Below are 21369 nucleotides of genomic sequence, written 5' to 3'. Positions count from 1 at the left end.
TGTGCCAGGGGAAATAAAGATGTCTGTGCATGCTGTTGAGTTGTTGTTTGAGTACACATACATATATATGTGTGTGTGTATGCATGCATGGTTCTATCAATGATCACCCCTTTCATAGCAAGTAGATTTAATTAATACAATGTGCAGCTTGGCAACATGGTGCACATTTGATAAAACACGATAGAATAAAGGTCAATCCCTTACTCTCTATGGTATATTGTGTGAACTTATTTATTGTATTTAATGTATGTACAACTTCTGAATGCTTGTGAATTAATATAAATGGTCTAGAAAAAAGTCTAGAACATGGTCCATTTGTAGCTAAATTGTGTGTAGCTATGTGTGTTTGTGTATTGTATGTGCATGCACATCCATGTTCTATGCGTGTCTCATGTGAGTTGTTTGTGTGTGTCTGTGTGGGTTGTGCATGTGTTGTTAATGCACAGTGTGGGATTCATTCTTCTTGCTCTGTGTGCATTTTAAGCTGTGGCCCATGAAGTAAAGCTGCGTTACTCATCACATCTGCGGTCATCACAAAGGCTGCACCCATTGGGATAAAGCAAATTACCTGCAAGACAGAGAAAATACAACGTTAGATTATAGGATTGCATTCTGCATTTACTGTACTTGCATGCAATCTTACGGAGCTGTCAGTACAGTATACACAGAACAAGTGTGGACATTCTTTGTAAATGATTTACATAAAATTCACTTGGATGTAAAACAAAATGTATGACGACGCATTGCTTTTATTTTGTTTTTGGAATAAAGTGTGGTGGCCGAAAGGGGCAAACACCCTGCATCTTAATAAAACACATGCAAATAGACAAAACACAAGCAAATAGTGAAATAGAGAGAGAGAGAGAGAGAGAGAGAGAGAGAGAGAGAGAGAGATAGAGAAAGAGAGAGCGCTGTCCAGAGTCACTTTCACCACCCGATGTAAGCCAAGTGTAGATTTGAGTCCCGCATGCTCAGATTAAAACAGTTTACGGCATAACGTGTCATACCAGATGAGAGTTGAGTCAGACCGGCTCTGGTCGAGTGCAGATTGGTTTTGCATGCTCAGATTTAAACGGTCATCCTGAAAATTGTGAAATCCATGAAATAATACATTTTTCTCATTACAAACAATAAAAATAACAATTAAAAGACAATAGGAATCCTTCCAGAAACGTTGTAGTTATCTATGGTTGTTTGATTGCTAACGTTAGCTCAAAACGCCATTCAACTGACAGCCTTTCTTGTGTTTGATTGCTAACTTGTAGCCAGTGACGCATGCACGACTCACATCTTCACTCGTCGCAAAGTAACACATGCGTGACTCAAATCTGCACTTGACTTACATCGGGAAGTGAAAGGCACGATTAATCTCACAATGGTGTGGACCGTTGTGAAAAAGTGGGCAACTGCTTTGAGATCATAGACTGGAAATATTAAGTCAATGTTTGATTAGTTTCTCTCGTTTGGTGGATGTGTCTCTAGTTTATTGGCTCAGGTCACATGTGATACTCAATCAGCAGAGACGTGTCTGTAAACTCGTGGGTTGAAAATCAAGCTGTTCCACTAAGCGCTCCCTCTAGATCCCTGGAGAACTTCAGTTGTGCAAACCAGATGCAGCGGTCTTCCTGTGACTTTTGTTTTCAGGGTTTTTAATAATAACAATAATAATAATACATTTATTTATAGAGTGCTTTCCATCAAAGTGCTTTACAGCAAGAATACACTTTAAAATCAAACAACACAAAAAAAATATAACCAAGACAGTAAAAAGTAAACAACACTATGCAAACACATCAAGGATAAATGACCATTTAAGGCTCATACGCAGCAGTGAATAAGTGAGTCTTAAGCTTTGATTTAAAGACCCCAATTGAACATGCCAGTCGGATATCCACTGGAAGACTGTTCCATAATGTTGGAGCGCGAAACGAGGAGGCTCGCTCCCCAACCATCTTCTTTTGAACCTTTGGTAGTAACTATCAGCAGTCGACAGCAACCGAGAAGGCACATAAGAGGACATATAATGTGTGCTTTTCTTTTTGCATCTTGTTTGTTTCTATATTTGCCACATGTTTATGTATTTGGTGTTGTGTGTTTTTGCAACCCATTTGCTAAATACTGCATGTTTTCTTAATTTGCTTGTGTTTTGTGAAGTTGCAAGGCGTTTGCCCCTGCCGGCCACCGTACTAAAAATGTGTGAAAACAGAACATATAATGAACGTCCGCCAAGCTTGGCAGATTTAATATCTGTTTCAGTAAATTGATGCAAAATGTGTCACAGGGAAAACAGGCAAAGCAATCTGGACTGCTTGTTAGCCAGGATATTTTCATTCCGCCAGGGAAAGAATTAGGCTACTGTAATAGGAGGACAGAGTATTGCAACTGGTAGGTAACATCCAAATGTCTCTTTACCCCTCTTTTTCTTTTTTTCTTTTTGCCTCTCTGTTTCATTCTATCATTCTTCCTTTACCAGTCAGCATGTTGCCTATTTGGTTTGGCAGCAGCAGCTAAATGCAATCTCTCTATAAGAGAAGTTCTGGTGATGTTTAACCCATTCAGGGGCAGTAAGACAGGGGGAATCAATCATCAGGTAAGAAAAAAAGGGCCTTTTCTGCCACCTGCTTTCTTAACACCTATTCCTGTGGCTGGCTGACATGGAAAGGAAACCCATGGGATTGAAAAGGAGGTCAACCCCATTTAGGAAACCATTGGTAAATGTCACACAAAAACAATGTTTATAAATGGTTGACCCTTTGAAATGCTTGATCTTTCTTCTTGTAGAAATGTAACAACCATTCCCCAGACAGACAGAAAACATGCCAATTAAAATGTCTTGTTAAAACATTGTTGTGTAAATTCAAAAGGATGAAACATCATTGACAAGCAAAGAAAAGTCAAGCTCTATTTACAATAGATATTTTCTTTCATCCGTCCCTACAGTACATAATGTTGCATGTGCTATTGTGTTTGATCCCAAAGTAGGACTCAGCCATTTAACGGCATCATGTCCAATGTGTATGTTTTGTCAAGGCATTAAACAAAAGCTTTTTAACATGTCTTAAATTACTTTCGTATCACAATACAATATCTTTCTCCGTTTACAAGGTGGAACTTTTTTCCTGTCAATAACTACAGGAAAATAGCCTGTAAAACCTTAGATAGAAATGTACTTCTCTTGCTTTTTTATTAATTCACATTTAATGTTCAGTTCAGTTTATGATTTGTCTCAAAAGGGCAATTTGTATGCAGCAGGAAGATATCACATGAAGTAATATACAACACTAAGCACACATTTGAAACAATGGTTTACTTATAAACAAATTATTTACCTAACATGATGATTGATGATTCTTACAGACCATGCAGTGGCCACCCTCCAGCTCTTATACAACAAAGGACTCTGCTTGCCATTAAAAGATCACCACTGCAATCAGGAGTGATTTATTGGTTTGAAAATCTAGCATTTCATAACCATTTTCTAAATAATGAAAGGGCATTTTATGCTGTTTTACATCATAAAAAGGTGGCTATGTAAAATTACCTTTAGAAGTTTGGGAAATACACTGACACCACACAGGCTAACAAGTGGTTAGTGATGGAATTTGGATTTAATATAACCATTGGCTTGGATTGTATATATAGTTTGAGTGTCCTTTTTATCCATATACTGTATAAGATGCTTCTCCACCATGAGAAGAATAAGGTTTTCCGGACACTGTGCACCTCCTGCATTAGTGATGATCATGTGCATAATTCATGTCAGCCTGTACATGTGCAAGAATCTACAAATAAGTATTTTCATGCTACAGTATCTGGCTGTAGAGTTTTGAATGGATTTAATGATTGCTGCAGTAGGCTTTAGAGCCATAGATGATTGACTGATGAATTCAATACAGAGGGAAAGATGAGGAAAACAGCCAACATGAAGTGACTCCTCCCTTTCCTTACATTAATGTAAACATGCTTAGATGTAGCTATATCTCCACTGTAAGGATACATTTGAAGATACTTTCAAATGTCAGTGGAGTTGAAATGCTTCATATTGGTCTTAACACCTTTAAAAAGAAAGCACATCTCTGGCAAGATAACTGCAAGTAAAAGCTCCCTTGTGTAAGTATTTGGTAAGTGTTTTGCATGTGCCTCGTGTCGCTGTCAGAGGATGCAACCTTTTGGCACGTCCTCCAATATTTATGGCCTTGAAAATGATTTGAGGTGAAGACAAAACAAACTTTGAAACATTCTCTCACTTTAGAACCCTGACTTTGAGAACATGTTTATATGGTATTTGTGATTGCTAAAAACTCAACAAAAGAGAAGGGACTGTAAAACAACTGGGAATGTGAGGAAACATCACATCCATGACCCTCAGCCCCACCATCAATGATATGCATCTCGGAGCAATTTCAGAATTCTGTTTATAGGTCTAGTTCTCTCATTTGCTTTTTTCTTTTTCATCTTTTCTTTTTCTCTAGATGCAGAGCAGTGTTGATGCCCCTCGCAGTGCTAATTAATTGTGACTCTGGGCCAAGAAACAAGTCCCTTCATATGAACATTGAGTAACCCACTGTCCAGTACTCGTTGTACTTGATTTTAATGAGTCTCTCTAAAGTCCCTTCACCTCTACAGTTTTCTTATCTGTTCTACTTTTTTATCCTCCTGCTTCTTCTCAGTTAATCGCTCTGCTAAAGAAGTTCTTTGTCATTGCCTTCCAAAATGACTGAAATAAGTGTTCTTGGATCTGATGTCCTTATCAGCACAACAACAAGGTGCACAACTGTGTGGTCAGTCTTTGCGTTTTAGATTATGAGAAAGAAGAGGGAAATATTACTCCCTGCCCATGGCAAAAGTATCATAACATGCCAAATAATTCAAGGTTGCCCTCCTCTGAATGATAAAGAGATTACAGAGAAATAATACCTTGTGTTTTATTTGTGCTCGAACTAGATTAACTCAAAGCAGCAGAAATATTTATAGCCAAAGTCGTCACAGTTCAATAATGTAGGGAAACTGAAGTTAGAACCCTAAAGCAGGCACACAAGCTGAGTACTTTTTTTTTGCAGTTTACTGAGTAAGGGGAGGCAAAGATGAACAGTCAGACAGAAATGGAAGGAATGTGCAATTTTATTGTGAAGTAGGAAACTATTGACAAAAATAGAACAGCTATTTGAGAAAATGGTTACTGTTCAGGTAATTGACAAAGAAGGGAACCTGAACAACAACTAGTGGAGTCCAGTAAAGGACATGAAGCAAAATCATTATTTCTCATCTGAGATGGGATAATGTATCCACTACACCTAAAAATAACTGACATCAGTTATCTTTCCATTAGTTACTCAAATTGAAATAGCTTTTTTTTTTTTTACATTGCCCCTCACCGACAGAAGCAATAATTTCAGGCTAATGTTAAGGTTCCAGCATCGACAATAAAAGCTACAATATACAACTACTCTCACCGCCAGTTAGATCTCCCCAGGTGCCACTTAAAAGAACAATGGCTACACATATTAACCCTAGTTGGATGTGTGGAGGCGGAGTCCTCTATTGGGCTTAGTGGGCTTATCCACTCTGCCCTGCAGAGCAGGACACTGCACAGTTTGCACATACAGTTCTGGTTTGGCTGATCTAGATGAACCCATCACCAACTCTGCTATCCAGCACATCAGCAACCCAATGATCAGCAGGATCACCAGAGTAGGTTCTGTCTGTGTTCCCAGGATAAGAGTTTTATTGCTCAAAACCATCACTGCGACAAATTCCGCAGTGATGCAAAAAAGTCTGTAAGTCCAACACACTATACTCTCAGTGGAGTGTACAGTCATGGCACCTGGAGGATCCAAGTCAGCTACCCTCAGGGCAAATGAAATTACATCAAAAGTCATTAAGTCTATGCCTTAAAATATACACCTTAAGTGCCTTCTCTAGAACAAAACAAGTCTGCCCAATGTTTGCATGTAATATACATTTATTTAGTATAGTAGATCCTGTAAACACGACAACTAATAGCCTCCATACATGGCATCTAAGACTTGCTATCTATACATTTCACTCCAAAAACAAAAATTTATGTTTCAAATAAATGCTGAATAGGTAAAAAATAAAAAGAACCGCATATGAATTTACCCATCAAATGAAAGCTTTATTACTAGCCACAAAATGGCTGTGCCACTGTTTTTAAATATGTGGATTGTAGGTTCGGAAGCTTGGAGGGAGAACTTTAAGAAGAGAAACTAAGGCCACCATGATAAAGTGGGCTAATAATTCCCCCTCCCCCGCTGTCATGGCCACAGAGGGCTAGCCTTGGCCTTCATCCCGCCTTTCCTTCTCTTTCCTTTTACACAAGGAAGGCAGCCAATATGTGCCAGAGCAACATATCCTTCCCCCAGATAATGGAATTGCCTGGCTGTAATAATAATTTGAATTTCACGCCCCGGTGCCTCGGTGCAGAGGGATCGTCGGAGCAGTGGCATAAATTAGCCTCCATGCACTGAGCTGATCGATGACTGCCCCGTCCGCCACCTATTGATCTGAGACAACTCCTAGGGATGCAAGTATAGCCTGCATCTGTGCACACACATGCCCACCATATTTTTCTTGACCAAAACTTAGCAGGAGACCATGCACAATGTATTTATTTGGTTGCTGCATGGTGCTGGCCCTGCAAAGGTATGGCATATATGCATAATGTGTCCGGTACGTGTTCAGGGTATAAGACAATTAAGTGTTTTGCAAGAGCAATGCATACATTTTGAATACAGAGAGACAGAACAGAGACAAAAGACAAATACTTCCCAGCCTTAAAATATGATGCCACAGTAAATTTCCACAACATGTCTTTAAACACAATTTGCTTCAGGCCAGAATGTTGTTCAGCCTGCTTAGAGGGAGTTACTCTATTTGGAATGAGACCCCAAGTCAAATTCAGCTATGTACTATTTTTACAGTTAGCACCTATCTGTTTCTGTATCTGCAATGATCTGTTTTCCTGTCACCTATACGCTTCCAGCAGTTACAGGAAAGAGAAGAAAACTAAGTTGAGCAGTTTATATGAGCAGCAGTGAGCACCAAGGCTGAAACTATTGAGAAAGTGCCACCTACATAAAATCCATCATAATCGTAACAGTAATGGACAATTCTGCTCCCAACCTGTAGGGAGACTGAAGAGGAAAAGTGCTCTAGTGCCTAGTTTAAAGGTGTTGGTTGACAAGCATAGCTAACGCAAATGCTGGGTTTATAACGTTAGCTATTTCTTGGTGGGTTACAGAAGATTAAAACATCGTCTACCACACAGTTTTTTTTTGTATGATTGTTTTGACAATGGTTCACAACTCTGGACTACCACGAATGTATCAGTAACGTTAACTGTGTAGATAGAAGACTAATCTAGCGGTAATTTAGCTAGGTAGCACACATCTGTCTGTCTGCCTCCCTCTCCAGGTGTTATACCCCTACTGGTTTCCACACCAACTGGTTTCCCTATGTTGTGTTCACCTAACAGCTGCCGTTGTGGCCTGCCTGTTGTGGACTAATACCACTACTTTAACACAGCCACCTATACTAACTGATACCTTGTTTTTCAAAGTATAACGATAACTCACGCCAAAAGTAACAAGCTGGTTAAGCTATTCCTGTGTCTTGTGTAAGCAATGAAGTGAATTTTAAAAGTTTTTTCTGTCATCACTGTTTAAAAGGTAGGCTATTTATTTTGCATACTGTGTTGTAGCGGGCCTACTATATGTTACAATAGATGCGAGAAAATGGCCTATTATTGTTTCAGATCAACAACAAAAAATGTTGATCTTAGCAATCACTATGAGGCGATTAAGCCATCAACTTTCCTTTTCTTGCAATTGTACTGATTCGTTATGAATGCGTTTTGGAAGTGGCTTGTAATGTTCAAGGCTGTGAATGTGATGTTTGCCATGTTGTAATATGCTCTATTTTGTTCACAAGGGGCGTACTTGGTTAAACACAGACAGTAATCATATCACTAGATGAATAAACTCATTAAAGAATAATAATAGCTTCTTTGCTGTGTTGGAGTTTGATTTCAGAACTTCACATCAGTTTGGATGGAATGATTCGATTAAAGACATATTAGAATGCTTGGTTAATTTGGAGCCAAACTCAAGTAGGTTAACGCTGTATTACAAGCCTTTGTTTTGCAATTTCAGAGGTACTGTATATTAGGCTACCGTATCCAATACCATATCGGCTAGGCTACACATAAGGAGAGACAATGACTGTAAATCATTAGGAGGAGGCATTTAAACTGCGTTGTGTATTACCACTTTTCTGTGACTTAGCTAGGTGTTAGCAATTCTGAAATGCGACAATATTTGACCACAAGTTATCGTTCCTGTTAAGAAATATGTATCATTACCAATGTGTAACGTATGCATGTGACTGTGCTAAAGTAGTAGTAGTCAATATGATCCTAGATGGGAGGAAAGAAACATGGAAACTTTCATCGGGTATTTCCTCAACTAAGCCCAGGTAACCAGTTGTTCTAGTTCAGCCAAAATAAAATGTTACCTGGTTGCTGACACAGTTGCTAGATCCGTGACTGGGAGCATTATCTTATACACTTTTGGTAGCTCAATGTGTTGAGCAGCAGACTTGATCACAAGATCGAAACCAGCTCAAACCAAACTTGAAAGGATTATGTTGTTTTTACAACTTTTATGTTTTTTAGGTGGTTGTGATGCGGTGCTTACTTAAACAAATATTTTTGCGGCGTAGATCTGGGAAACAATTAGAAAATTACCAGGAATGTGTTTGTGATTGTATGTCGAATCTGGTGACAGAGGCTTCAGTCGGATACACATCCATTCCACAGTCAGCCCCCAGTCAGCCAGCAACCATTCACTATCATTACAGCCCCGGGGACACATGCACACTCAGCCCCCAACCAGCTAGCAGCCAGCCCGGTCAGCACTTAACTCCAGTGCTAAGGACGCTAACGACAGTTTACCGAACAGTTGGGAAACAGACCCAGACACCCAAGTCAGAACAGCGAGCATTCGTAACGTTACACCTCCGTTAGTGTTACCGGTGCCCCCCCATCCCCCCACTTTATCTTTAGCCATCTTTACAGTAGGCTAAATTTACCAGACAAAATGGGGATAAGGCACCAAAAGAACTAACACTATTAGAAGGGGTGTGTTGCGATTCTGCCCTCTCGCTCCGCAACACAGGTTTGGGGAGCTAAGTGTCTCGATTTCAGTTTCCTAATACATATCGTTACAGCCCTATGAATCAGCAATGAATAAAAGAAAAACAATACAACTTTATAATGCATCATCCTGTCTTGTACTATATCTTATGGTTCGGCTTACTGAAAGAAAAAATCAGCTTAGCATCAGTAAAGCAATTTATCAATAAAAATAAACGAAGAAAGAACATGCATAATGTGCATGTGCACTTAATGATACATTATTAAGCACATAGACATAGAGACTAAGAAGGTTGACGGTTGAAAAATAAATCTTTGTACTTTGATGCTTCATGGTACAGGAAAACATTCTGCCACAAATTTAGTCAGCGGCAGAAAGCAGCATGGTTGAGAGCACCACAATTATGCAAGCAGACACACACACCCACACACACACACACACACACACACAGGAATATTATCCAAATCATGCATTTACACATTCAGAGACGTGTGTAGACTCAAAGGAGTAAAACAGAGTCCCACTAAAATACAGACACACTAATTAACCAAGTTTCTCAAATGATTTACCACTCTGGAATAAGCACATCTGGGAGAGTGTTCAAAGCATCAACTGCACAGTGGGTGCCCTAGCCAAACAGGAATGCAAATGGAACCCGATGGGTGCTGCTGCCAAAAAAAAAAAAAAAGAAATCACAAACTGAACAAAAAGTAGGCTGAAATACTGAAAAATGAATGAAAATCGCAAATCAATATCGGCACAAGGAGCCAAATCCTTCTGACAAAGAGACGATAGAGGTAATTTCTCTGACCTTTCCGCAAGTCTGACTGTGGGTGCAGCAGAGGGATCTGGAACAATAATGATGAAAATCAATTCTCAGTTCAGGTCTTTCCCCCCCAGTGTAAGGGTGAGAGGTGTTGAGGAATCAATGAGTGTCATAAAAAAAAACTGCCTACATGGCCAATGCTCACGAGTGTCCACACATTGTCCTGACGTGTGTCCTAAGGCAAGGCTGCACAGACATTACAAAAGGACACCTCAGACACAGCCTTCCATTTACTAGAAACCTGCTCGTTTTTACCATTCATTGCATTTCTGCAGACATGTAGTAAGAGCTGTGACAACCAGTAGGTTATACACACACTATGTATGGCTAGTGTAGATTACTATAGAAGTTATTAAAGGTGTATTGTATTCAAATTGAAATTACCTATGCAGCAAAGTGAGGTATTTTGTATACTTTGAAAAATACAACATTTGGGCCTCGGTGCTCTATCACTGAAAGCTGTTAAAGCCAGATTCACAACTTTACTTCAGCAAGCTGTATAATTCAATACAAAACAATACTGCAATTTTTATTTAAATGCTCATCATGACTCTTAGCAGACAGAGAATCGAACTGTGACGCTATTGTTGAATGTGGTAAACAACCTTGACAGATAACTAACTAGACTTCCCACACTTTACACAAACTTTATCTTCCAAAATATCACCACATTCCACTGTAAGTGAGACACAGACAGAGAGTCGGTTAGAGACTACAATTGGCTTCCCACTCTCTGCCCACCTGAGTAGGTTGGAATGTCTGGCACCTGAGGAGTCAAATGGGAAGTCATGCTTTTTTGCTCTGTTGGCATCAACCAACAGAGACATGAGAAATTCTGCAAAACCCTGTTCAGTAGCAAAAAACACACTATAGCTTTAACAATAGTGTAAATGTATCAATTGTATTATTATTGTGCTACAGAATGCAATCTGAGTTTAGGAAAGGCTCCACTATCTAAGATGAATTCCGGTTGCCTTTTTTTTAACAACCTTTAGACACGTTGCTACAAATCCAGATACAGTTAGGTCTCATTGAATTACATGCACTATTGTACCTGGATATTTTATAGTTTCTTCCATATCACAAATGCACGTATGAATAGGGGCTCAAAAAGAAAATAGAAGATAATTTAGTTTGAAGCTGTGCAGAAGAAGGCAATTGAGCTGCCAGTTCTCTCAAAAGCCATTTGATAAGCTTTTGATCTCTGCAACTGTGACTGTTACTTTCGCAGTTACAAAACGAAACACAAAGACTTCACCGGAAGCCATCATGTCTCAGTGATGCAGCCTCTTGCAACTCCGGTCAGCTAAGATGGATGTTTTGTCCTCTGGAACCAAGCTAAAAGAGATTGGCTTTTTTTTTCTTCTTTTCCCACATTTACTATATTACATAGTATTATTATCCATAAGAAGAAGGCTGAGTTGTTACACAGTTAACAGCTACTGGGTCAAACCATGAAAAGAAGAGATAAATAGACATAATGCCAAGCATATTATCATTTTTCTTCCATCTCTGTCCGACAGGCAAAAACAGCTGAAGGGCATGAATTGTGTTAAGAATTCCCTTTCAACCTCTCAGCCATACTGGGCCACGTTCCCTCTGTGGATCAGACAGAAGCGGAATCTCAGAATCTTACTCACAATCACATGCAACATGGTCAGAAACCCAGGAAAAAACATACAGTATTGTAACATTTCCCCGGTAAAGCATTGTACGATGGCAAACAAACACTGGTGTTTTTCATATTGAGAACAATCAGGTTAGATCAAGTTGCCAATGTGTGATAATTGTTGCTGCTAGGCCTTTCACTTCCACTCCACACACACACACCTTCCTCGCCCTCCACATGATCATGTTTGTGATTATTTTAGAAACCTGCAATCAATGGGTAACTTTGCAGTTGGGACACTCATGTCTTTAACCTCCCATCTGGCTTTCTAATCAGATCAAGGATGGTATTATTACAGTTAGTACACAAGGTTCAATTATGAATTGAAATTGCAATTCATATCTAAAAGACAGCGGTGCCCTCACTCTAAATAACTGGATGAATGGAATATAAAACCAAAGCCTACTAAACTAAACTGAGCGCTGATCCTGATGGCTAGTGTAAGTCCTGGACTTCTAAACCATATTGATATATTATTATATAAGACGAGGACTTGATCAAGGATGTGGAGTTTGAGGTAACTCTTTCGGCTAAGAGGCCTCTCCAGACACCTAGCTCTCCTCAGCCAACCATTTTTAAATGAACTGACCAGCAATGCAGAAAAGTCAAAACCTAATTCCAAAAAAAACTAATCATCATTGTGGTCCCAAAGTTAAATATGCACCAGGATGCAGGCTTCAGCCCACTGGCTTACGGGCATCTGTATGGCAATACCATATGGTGTTCCCTAATGAGGAGATTCTGGGTGCCGGTATCAGTATTCCACTCTTACTTCCTCTCCCCACAGGAAGCCCCCCCCCCCCCATGCTCATAAGGAATTCACTGCACATTGTTGGCCCACTTTGTAAGAGAAAGTCTCCTTGAATCATTGAGGCTGTGAGTTTCTGTTTCAGTCAATCCTCTGTGCGCTGTGAGAAGCTTATTAGCCAAGCTGAGGCATTACAAAAGGATTTAAGTAAGAGAGAAGCGATTGCCCAAAGCCCTCTACTTGGTTTTGATATTTTCTTAACCCCTATCATAAGTCAGGTGCATATCCAGGTTAGAAGATATTGTAAAGCCTCCAACATTTCATATTGTATTCTTTTAAACACAATGTACAGGTTTGTGTATTTATACAATGATGCTTTTAAAGATCAACTGCAACATTTTATTTATTTGAGGCCACATTAAGCCATCCTTTATGCAGGTCTAATAAGCTCCTATCTTGAAATGGAAAAACAATATTTCTGTTCTGTATTCAAAATTGAATTTCAAATGCCTGTTTTACATATGCAATACGTATGGGGTACTTCTATTAGGGATGGGGTCACTATTTGTATGATGGGAACTGAAAAGTTAAACACACACACACTGAAAACTGCATCAGTGTGTAGTTAATGAGAATGATTTGACTACCTAGAAGACCCAAAAGAACAATTCAATTTAAGAAAAGTAAACAAATATCAGAAATGTTTAAAACCCTAAAAAAATGTTGTCGTTTTAAAATGGTTTAAAATTTAAGTTAAACCCATGATAGAAATCTCTCAAAGAATATTGGATAGTTTTTTTCTTAACAGTCAGTTTTGATACCTCAAAAGAGATGTTATTAGTGCTAAGCATGAGCTGAATAATTGACAGCTGTCATCTCCCGTTTATGTGAGATGGCTCTGATCAAATCAGACCAAAATACAGTAGTTCACCCAGTCTCCTGGCTGTTCTTTTTAACAAGGTGCACCTGAAACAGGTTGTGTCACCTTTCGAAAAGGGCAGGTGAGAAACATTTCTATCACCCCCCCCCCCCCTCCCCTCCCACACACAATTCCTCTCATGAATAACCCAGATGAATAAATTACCCTGTTCATTTGACGTTTAACTTAGATAATCATGTGGTGCGTTGCTAAGAGCTCGGAGGCAGGGCGGCTCTCTTCTTAGCTTGCCAATAGGCTGCTAACCCAGCCGTGACATCGGGTGCTCCTCATCTGTCTTAATGAGGACGGCATCACCACCGACTTAACAATGAGACTCACACACACACACGGAGACCTGAATTAAGAGCTTAAATGGCACACTCATGAGTGATGGACATCCAGAAACACACTTAAAACACACAAAGTATGTGTTGGGTTTTACCTCTGCAGTTGTGATTGCCTACACTAAGCAAAACATGTGGTCAACACAAATTAATCATTGAAGAAATAAGTCTGTAAAGTCACGTGTGTCAATGTGTTAACTTACCGGACCTGAAAAACTCTTGCAGGCACGTCTTCAGTTCCACACTCAGTGCAGCCACATTTATTTGAGGCTTTTAAATTACATCCGTGCCACCACTCTGTCTCAATAAACATGAGCAGATACTCACAAAAGTGTGCTCTGTTCTGTGGAATTGGTTCTGGCTGACAATAAACTGTCTGTGACATTAAACCTCAAACATAATTGAAAAGACTCAAATTGTAATTGGGCAGCCATCAATATACTTTGGCAAACCGCCCTTATAGCTTAGGTGTTATCAAATTCAAGACATTAACTCAACTGCAAAAGATTAAATAAATGGCTCAATTACTGTCCTCTAAGTTCCAACTTTAAATACATTACTACACAGTAATTATACAAAGTCTGACTGCTGGATTGAATCCCAGTCACGTTTCCCTTCTCACTATCAACTCTACTAACTTCTTCTACAGTATTTAAACACTATTGCTTGTAAATTAATATATTGGAAACCCAAAGTCAAAATGGCTGATGTAGCAGGATTTGTTATTTATACCTGGAGCTATTTCAGGTCTGCACATAGCACTTCTGTTTGTGTTCTACTGAACATTGATTTTTGATTGAAGTTCCATTGCCCACTACTTTCAATTCATTAAAGGCAAAGTTCCTATCTAAACTGTATGCTGTCATTATTTGGAATCAAATTGGATTTGAAAGGTTATGGTTGACAACAATAATTCAACTGTCTGTTACTGTTGCAGATGCACATATGGATATTAAAATTGGTCTTGCTTGCTGTAATCATTCATCCTATACATGCTCGCATGAACAGATCCCTTTATAATGTGCTTTCCACATTAGTGATGGGGACAACATCTACATTCATTGTTCTGTGCAAAGTTGTCTGAGTTGATCAAATCAAGAGAGATTTTCTTACATGGTTGTCTTTTTAATATAAAAATTCCCTCTTTTTGGTCATATTCTTCCACTGCAGCTATCAAGGAAACACTGTCAGGAAAATGGTATACTATATTCATACTTAGAAGACTGTAAATTAGGAATTAATCCATTTGACTTGATTGACACAAACAACTGAAGCCACAAAATAACCTTTGAAATACAGTTATCCACAGAAAGTAGAATTACATTCCCTAGATGTGAAGATGTGAAAAATAGAAAATATTCTTTAGGATTTGTTGTAACAACATAACAGTACTATACTTCCATTCTCCACATGCCCATTCTCATATATTTAATCAATATCAAAGTAAAAATATCAAAATAAAAAATGAATGGGTAATTGTGGTGATTGTCAGAATTAACTTTGCATAGCATTGATACATATTGTTTATAAGATTTTTTTTTTTTTCTGCCATTACTTTTCAACAGGACAGTTTGGTGAGAATGGGGGAAGGAAATCGTCACAGTTTGGATTTGAACGCTGGACCTCTGCGTCGAGGTATAAACCTCAAAGAACATATGTGCCTTCTCTACCATTGATCCAACCTGGCCACGCATTGATACATGTACACACACATGCACACACACATACACACAGCTTGTAGTTGTGTATGTTACATGTCCTTGGAGCAAATCCCTTTCAACTGCAGCGGGCTGACATTGTTCGACACCAAATGTGAACAAATTAAATGAGGCAATTAAAGAGTGAATAAGCCAGCGTTGATAATTGTGACCTGATATGCCAGCAGCAATCATAATGAAGCTGCCATTCTGCTCGGCTGGCTTTGTAATGCTCTACGAGCAACCACAACCACGCAGCCACTTGTGTGTGCGTGTGTATAACACGCACCACTTAGCTCGAACTCTGACTCCATTCTCTACAAACAGTTATCCTAACCTTCAGGGGGCGGATTTCAATATGCACCTGCTAGGATCGGTGTCATGTTTGTGTGTGCTTGTATGTGTGTTGAGAAATAGAGGACATGTAAGAGAGAGAGTGCAAGAGAGAGAGAGAGAGAGAGAGAGAGAGAGAGAGAGAGAGAGAGAGAGAGAGAGAGAGAGAGAGAGAGAGAGAGAGAGAGAGAGAGAGAGAATGAGAGAGAAAGAAAGAGAGGGAGAGAGAGAGAGAGAGAGAGAGAGAAAGAAAGAGAGAGAGAATGAGAGAGAAAGAAAGAGAGAGAGAGAGAGAGAGAGAGAGAGAGAGAGAGAGAGAGAGAGAGAGAGAGAGAAAGAGAGAGACTGAGAACATGGACTAAAATCTAAATTACAGCAAAGGATGAGATAATCTAAACAAGGCATGCACATGTACACACACACACACACACACACACACACACACACACACACACACAAACAAATTCAGAAAAAAATAAGAGAAGGCGAGAGAGGCAGTCTAGCAGAAAATTGAGACGGTCGGCCATTTTCGACTATCCCTCATCCCTCTGGGTTTATGGCCCGTGAAGCCTCTTGTCATTGGGACTCGCCAGAGAGCCAAGTTAACAGGGCCTGTCCTCGCCCCAGCAGCACAGAGATATTCCTCTTTATCATTAACCCATCTTAGAGACATGATAGTGCACACATATTCCTGAAGAAACCAGGGTTAAAACTAAAAAAACTAAAAAATGAACCAATCTCCATTAACCCGCCCAGCCTTGTTTGTATAAACACTTTAAGCAGATGATGCTGTGAGCCATGTTTGTCAAGGTTTAATGTGCATTAAACAACAGCAGACAAAGGACGAGTGTTATTATTAATACAACACTTACATAACGTAACACCTCAAGATTTCTAATTCATAGCGAGAAGAAAAAATGGCCTTCAAGGCCAATATGCAATCAAGACCTTTTCTCACTTAGGTTGTGCTTGTGAACAATGTAATTGACAATGACATGCTGTTTAGCGTTTGTAATGACAGGAAAAAAAAGGTAATGGCGAGGATTGCTGCTGTGTGCCAAGACAAGGCTGTGACAGAAAAAGAAGCCTTCGCAATGAAAGCTTGTGGTAGAGTCACAAAAAATTTGAGCAGATCTGGCAGAACATTCCCTCTGCAAATGGATTATGTTTGTGTTGAGACACTGCATTGGCTTTTATACAGCACTAAAGCAAACAAAAAAACTTGCAAACTTTAATTTAAAAAAATTATAGATATGGGGGACAAAATGTTTTAACATAAACAACCATTGTAGTGATGTGTGGACTCTCCAGGATGAATTTCTGTTTTAGTGTCTCACTTTAGCTATTTCAGGACAGTAAACCACAGTCTTTTCCCAGTTTCAAGTACAGTAATATTCTTTCTTTTAATGTTTTGCAGGATGAAAAAAGTGCTAGATATGAGAAGTGTTTAAGACAACCAGGAATTTCAAAGAAACTCTCAACGCTAAAAACCTTGCATTTACATCATTCTCGCTGCTACCTCCATCATCATCATCGCCGCACCACCGCAGTAAACAAGCTGGCCTTGAAACTCCCTGTTTTGAAGCTTACCACTTTCACACACTCTCAATCTCCCTTCCTGTCACAGGGGATTCAGGCAGTCAGTGCTGGCCAACCGCCATGCAGTCCCACTCTGTTTATCTGTTTGTAATCGCTGCCTTTCCTCTGTGGGGACAAATGGAATCCAATCAGTCTAGCTAAAGGAATGACAGGGTCACAGGCCTGACTCACTGGTCGGCAATCTATTTGTCAATGGTGTCAAATGGAGGGGTGGTCGGACATGTTGATGGGCCAACAGATCAGTCTGGTATTCACTGATGGTAGACAGAGAGCGTGAGTGGGAGGGAGAGAGAAAGGAAATATACAATAGATATAGAGCATGGGGTTATCAAGATAAACTAAACCTGTTTGCAAAAGGTGTGTACACAAACACATCAACGTGTTTGAAGGGCCACACACTTAAACACAGACACACGCAGTCCCTTATCATTTTGACCCAGTGACAGACACAAAAAACATACAGTCAAATACAAAAAAAAAAGCAAACTCAGTCCCACTATGCTATCGCTTATACATGTAGATGGCTTCTCATCATCATTGAGGGGAACTATGGGTAACAGGAGTAGGTAAAAGTCCCGCTGGAGGACCATCTCAATGTGACCTCTATTAACAACACCCAGGGTATCTGAGTGTGAAATGAGCTGTGTGTGTCTGTGTGTGTGCGTGTGTAGACAGGGAAGTTGAACAGGGACTTGGAGATATAGCTCTGTGTATGTCCTTCTCTCTCTCCAGATTTTTTTTTTTTTAAATACAAAACATGATCAAGATTATTAGTTTACAAAAATGAAGGAGGTCCGATTTAATTTGCAGCTTAATTTATGCCTGTGAGAGACAGTCCATCTCTTTCCAAATAGAGATTATGTAAGTGCAGAAAACCCCTCTGTGGAAGATACCATGTGTAAGTCTTAGAGATACTGCGTTTGTTTGGTGTTGGTCCTGTTTGTTTAGGAAAGGAAATGAAATACGGAGCTGCTTACGAATGCCTACATAATGACAGTTTTGATGAATAATCATCAATAATGTGAAAGCAATGATTAAGTTTAACTGCGTAGTGCCAGTAATCCTTTAAGCACTGGCAGCATTACAGGTAGTTAGCATCAATAATAAGCTCACCATAGGTAGTCAATACGCTCCCCTGAGATTTAGAAGGCCATAACCAAAGCCTTGTGAATGCGTGCCCTGCTCACCGACCTCATACAGGCAAACAAATCATCCAAAGTGCTGGATGTGAATATATATATATATATATATATATATATATATATATATATATATATATATATATATATATATATATATATATATATATATATATATATATATATATATATATATATATATATATATATGCACACACTAGCACACACATACAAATACCACACACAAGTCAGACTTGCATATATTTAGGTAAACATGAATATCAACAATCATAATGAATAAAACGTATAGTACGTTCAAAGAGGGAAAAGCAAGATGTTTGTGACGTTGTTTAGCTGCGTGTTCCAATGACTAAAGTGACATTGATAATTTAGATCTAGATAAAAGCTACAGACCTAAAACTGACCGTTACAGTGTAGGGGGTCAGGTAGCTTCATTATACTGTTGGAGGCATTTTTCTGACATGGTAGATTCCACTCCCTAAGAGGAAAAGGTCACTGGAAATCAATACAGTTATTCAGAGTGAACACCTTTAACACTACATATCTATCCTGATGGGAGGGGCCTCTTCCATGATGACAACACTTGCAGAGCATGAGAGGTCACTGAACGGTTTGAAGAAAATGATGTGAACCATGTGCTGTGTCCTTTACAGTTACCAGATCTCAACCCAGCTGAACACCAATGAGGAAACGTCCTTTGAAATAATGATCTTGGGAAAATAAAAAAAGACCTATGCTAAGGTCAACAAAAGTGGTGGATCAACGTCTTTCTAAGATCTACTTCATTAAGTTGTTTTTTATGTCTAATCTGTCACCCATCTCTATATTTTAATGGTTCTGACTGCACTAGATGAAGAGGTGATGCTGATGAATATGATGATTATTTCCCACAATTTGGCACCACAGCTAACATAAATGGAATAGACAGAAGCCAAGGCTTATTTTGCCTATAAAATTCACAATTATTTTAAGGAGATTCCTAGCCATTTAACACCACATTCGTGTTTAGCACAATCCACAGAGCCTCAGTAAACTGTGATAAACACTCTAATCCAGGCTTATTTGGTGATATAGGTTAATAAAATAGATACGTTTTACAGACCTGTGTGTTGCCAAAAGTGATTTAACACCTTCCTAATTTAGGCTTCCAAGATGTTATGCAAACAAAAGCTCAAGAAATAAAAAAGGTCTTTGCTCCTTATCAGGATTGAGTATTTGCACTTCTAGTCGGCTATACAAAATCAAAAGAGGAATTCTTCAAAAAGTACTGGATGTACCAGGCAGAGTTATATTAGGCCAAACAACTTACTTATCAAGATAATTCAATTTATCTCTCAATCTGTGTCAGGGTGTCTAAATCAACAGCCACAGTTATGCATACATACATTAAGTAAAAAAAAAACATAACATGTTGGTTGTGAGAAATATCAATGATGCAAGCTGTGACTCAATAAACGGCTCTCGCTCTCTTAAAGCAAATTTCACTGAGCACTGGATCGTAAACAATTATTCCAGTCTTATGGGATGCACGTTGTAGAAAAGCAGCCATTTGAGTTGATGTGAAGGTTGTTGTGTAGGAATAAGAGGTGGTGTCATATTACAGTGATAGGAGGCGAAGAACAAGATAACCCTGACTGACTGAGCAGCGTCAAGCAACGTTGGGTGTTATCACCTTTTTTCAGAGAGGATTGGAGGGTGAGGCAGATGGGAAGAAAGAGCGAGAAAGACAGAGGGGAGGGGAGGGGAGGTTGAAGAGTTTAAAACAAGGAAGAATTTATTAAAGGTAACAAATGAAGAAATAATTCAAATGAATGGGAAGCAGGGAAAAGGAGAAATGTGATAAAAAATGGAAGAGGGTAAGAAAGTACTTAACATTGAGATATAAAACCAAGAAAGAAAGATAAAATAAAAAACAGAGTTATAGAAACAAATCCTGCATATAGAACAAGGAGACTTAAAGAGACAGAGTTGGCATTACATACTTAGCCTCTATAGTGTTGTACACCGGAGCACCTCAAGGCTGCGGTCTCAGCCCTCTATTATATAGTCTGTACACCTATGACTGTATTGCAAAACATCCCACTAACAGTATTGTGAAATTTGCAGATGATTCTACTGTGATAGGACTCATTGACAGCAGTGAGGAAACTGCCTACAGGGATGAGGTGAGTACCTTGATCCTGATTTAATAGATTTCAGGAAGAACAAATTTACACATACACCTGTCTATATTAACAACTCTTAAAAACTTAAAAGTTTAGGTTCACAGACATCCACACTTTGGACTCCCTCATTGGTCATTTCATATCAATTCATATTTCAAAGCAATTGTAGTGCATAGTTTCTGTCTCCCTCATGAGGAATTCTAATTGATGACAACAAAACATGTAATGATGACAAAAAAAGTGTTGTTGACGCGTCCACATGATACAAGCCTCATGTGATCACGCCCCTACCCCTCCTCTGTGCAGTTGCTAGCAGCCAAGGAAGATATGGAGGATTAAAAAAAACCATTATCTTTACTCAAGTTAATGCGTGGGAAAGTCACCCAACTACACAATCTTGTGAGCATAGCCATACTGTGAAATACAGAGAAAGTTGTGTAGAGCCGACAAACTTAGCTTAGATTAAGAGCAACTCATTTGATTATGGCTTAAATGTAACAGAACTTTATTAATATCAAAAGGTTATGCACTGAAGCAATAACTTGTTATGTGATTAAAAAAAACTCAGTTTGTGTGTTATCAATTGAAGTAATGACTTTAAGTTGGTTAAGAATTCTCTTTTTTCAGTGTAAAATAACTAGAATGAGCCACGTATTACCACTGCATTGCTCTTATCTTTCTGCTTGCAGTCATTTTAATGAAAACAGAGCACTGTTTGAGCTGTGTCACAACACAT

At 39.0% G+C, this 21369-nt stretch overlaps 1 protein-coding gene and 1 long non-coding RNA gene across 3 annotated transcripts in view; one reads left to right on the top strand and one right to left on the bottom strand.

Moving 5' to 3' along the window:
* The window catches only part of LOC117952536 (receptor tyrosine-protein kinase erbB-4-like), a 317936-nt gene that overhangs the window by 238997 nt on the left and 57570 nt on the right, over nucleotides 1-21369 (bottom strand). The gene's annotated exons all lie outside the window — the stretch shown is intronic.
* LOC117952537 lies at nucleotides 1387-20203 on the top strand. Its single transcript, XR_004658442.1, has 3 exons — nucleotides 1387-1530; nucleotides 19543-19559; nucleotides 20191-20203. It is a non-coding gene; the product is annotated as an uncharacterized LOC117952537 (long non-coding RNA).

The sequence above is a fragment of the Etheostoma cragini genome, chromosome 11 (genome assembly GCF_013103735.1).
Source record: "Etheostoma cragini isolate CJK2018 chromosome 11, CSU_Ecrag_1.0, whole genome shotgun sequence".
Lineage (NCBI taxonomy): Eukaryota > Metazoa > Chordata > Actinopteri > Perciformes > Percidae > Etheostoma > Etheostoma cragini.
The sequence above is the reverse complement of the archived record's forward strand: the minus strand, read 5'-3'. Positions and strand labels throughout refer to the sequence as shown.